Source organism: Vigna radiata, chromosome 7, assembly GCF_000741045.1.
Source record: "Vigna radiata var. radiata cultivar VC1973A chromosome 7, Vradiata_ver6, whole genome shotgun sequence".
NCBI lineage: Eukaryota > Viridiplantae > Streptophyta > Magnoliopsida > Fabales > Fabaceae > Vigna > Vigna radiata.
This window is the reverse complement of record NC_028357.1, coordinates 19,113,010-19,116,291: the sequence shown is the minus strand read 5'-3', so window position 1 is coordinate 19,116,291 and position 3,282 is coordinate 19,113,010.

Sequence of the window (3,282 nt, the reverse complement as noted above, 5' to 3'; positions counted from 1 at the left end):
GTACTTTATTTGATGTTGAAATACATTTGAATATGTGTTTGTTATGTTGAAATTGAATTTCTGTATATGTTTTTATATGCAGGTCTGTTTTTGTGGTAGTGGATATCACAAAAACAGACCTGCAATTTTAAAAAACTGTAGGGGAATATGCCGCGGTTGTGACCTGAACCGCGGCATATAGTTTTTCGTTTTAATTTTTTTTTTAAAAAAGAGACATATGGCCGCGGTTCTTGCACTAACCGCGACCTATAGTGGACACTTTTTGCCGCGGTTGAACCGCGGCATATAATGGACAATTTTATTTTTTTTTTAAAAAAAGGACTTAGGCAGCGGTTCTTTGGACAACCGCGGCATATTACGGAACTTATATACCGCGGTTGTAACCGCGGCCTAAAGTCTTTGACTTACTACCACGGCTGAATATGCCGCGGTTCGTAAACCGCGACGTATAGTGAAAAATAACCGCGGTAAAAGCCCCTCGCTGCACTAGTGACATTGTATGTTCCTATGATTGTTTGAGTGTTATATTTGTGCAACATGCTAGTATTGAAATGAGACATAAAATGTTTTTGATTACTACACATTTCTGAAAGAAAAGATCACAAGCACCTTATGAACTTATATTTGTTGTGACAAAGTTCTAGTCCAATTGAATACACTCATAATGGATTCGACTATGCTAAAATCTTTGTACAGATTTTGTGAACCAGTGCTATGTGAGATTTTGTGTTGAAAAGAATTTCAAAGTGATTTTTCATGTGTCAGTCGACATTGTGGATCACATATTCGACTGTGTTGCTGATCTGTTTGAAATTCTGTTAAGCCTACACGCTCCAATGACTATATTTTTCAAAAGTTAGTTAAGACTATGTGACCTGGTCAACTGTAATAAATGTGTATTGATTTTGTTGACTGAGGAGCCTTTGTGTTGACTATCTGTTATAACTGTTTTAATACAGTCGACTGTATTAGTAGGCTATTCGACTGAGAAGCAATCTGATATAACAAAAAACTATAAATAGACAGAACACGAATTGTTCTGTGACTTTTGTGATCTGACATTTTCATTTTCCTGTTTCAGATTGAATTCTTTGTAGCTGCAAGAATTCTCCAAGAAGACGGTGGTGATCTTGCTTGAGAGAGATTCAAAGGAAGGAGTCAATTGCTCATACTATTTGATCAATATCTGCACAAAGAAGGTGCTTCTGTTTGCTCTTCAAGGCTTGACATCCTGTGAAGACAACTACGTTTGATCGAAGGCTTGGCAACCTATGAAGTTTGCTGTGATAGGCTTGACATCCTGTGAAGAGTGCTGGTGACACGTTAAGGATTGTTCGACGTGGGTGCAGGTTGCAGAAGAGGGGATTCTTGCTGCAATTCTGGGTTTGTGTGTGCAACTATATTTGGTTTTAAGTTAGAGAGGAGATTTATATTTTTGTGTGGTGCTTCTATAAATTCCTTGTTGTAAAAACCGCAACCATTATAGTTCATTTGCTTCCTGAGTTGGAAGGACACTGGATGTAGGCATTGTTGGCTGAACCAGTATAAAAACCAGTGTTTGATTTTCTCTATCTCTGCACTCTTTATTTCCAGTCGACTATATTCGTTTAGCAGTCAACTGTGTTTTTTCGCTGCATTGAATTTTCATTATTTGCATTTCAAGGAAAGATCAAAAGCTTTGAATTTTCATACCAAGATTGCGAAAAGATTTTGCTATCTTTTCTTGAATTTTCATACCAAGATTGCGAAAAGAATTTTCATACCAACTAACACCAATTTACCCCCCCCCCCCCTCTTGGTGTAAAAAGAAGCCTACCTGTTTCCTAACAATTGGCACCAGAGCTGGTTTTCATAAGATATTTTAAAATTCAGTCGACTCTGTTTTTATTCTATTCGACTGTAAAACCTGAGGATGGCTTCAAATTTTCAAACTTTTGGTGAAGGTGCTTCAACAAACAGAACACCTCTGTTTGTTGGTGAAAATTACCGTTTTTGGAAAATTCGCATGCAGATCTTTCTTGAATCGCAAGATAAATGAATTTTGGATGCCACTTTAAATGGTCCATATGTGCCTACCAAAATTGTTGATAGTGAAATTGTTTTGAAACCTTTTACTGAGTGGACTACCGATAAAAATAGAAAAGCTGAGTATGATGTTAAAGCTAGAAACATTATTGCCTTTACACTAGCTATTGATGAATTTTTCAGGATATCCCAATGCAAGTCTGCAAAGGAAATGCGGGATGTTCTAGAGGTAACACATGAAGGCACGGATGAAGTCAAGAGAGCCAGGAAGAATTCGTTGATACAAGAGTATGAATTGTTCAAAATGAAAGCTGGTGAAAGCATCTATGATGTTCAGAAATGATTCACTCACATTGTAAATCACCTGATGGCTCTTGGCAAAGTCTTTGACAAAGAAGAGATCAACATCAAGATTCTGAAAAGCCTGAACAGAAATTGGCAACCAAAAGTCACTGCAATCTCTGAATCCAAAGATCTTACAACTATGAATATGGCTACCTTGTTTGGCAAGCTACGGAAACATGAGTTAGAACTTGGTAGACTGAAGGGAATTCTCTCGGGAGCAATATTACCTAGACATAGTTATAGGAGGACCGATTTCCTTTAAGCTCCTGTGCTTCAGAATTAATTATTAGAGATGCTAGGAATTGTATGAACTTGTAATTAAGGATAAACTTATTTACCTAGACATCGAATTTAAGTGTTTTAGAGAGTGGCATTAATATTAATGAAGAAGATGAATTCGTTTATGCATGAGAGTGATTAGGTGAAATCTAAACCCTAACAACATATTCATCTCATATTATCAACATCATCCATTCACTTTTGTGTTTAACCTGAATTGATCAAATTGCATTCATGTTTATTTTTCCGCACTTTGCATTCAAATAAACCAAAATATTGTTCTTATAGTCTTGATTGGTTAAGCAAAAGCACAACTTTTTAGTGCCTTGAGTCTCTTGGGAAAACTATACTTAGTCTTACCACTTATTATTACTTGATACGATTTGGTACACTTGTCAGAGTTTTAACAAGTTTTTGGCGCCGTTTTCGGGGACTCGTGGTTTAACTATTCTAGTAGTGTGATTATTGATTAAATTTGACTTGTTTTTATTTTTTTTTCTTTTGTTTTACTTTTATATAAAAGTGCTTTTTAGGGTTTTGTTTCTTGTGTATGCAGGATACGATTCGTACTAGAAGTAAGAAAAGTACAAAACCTCTTCTTGAAGGCTTAAGTGAAACTCGAAGGAGAGGGAA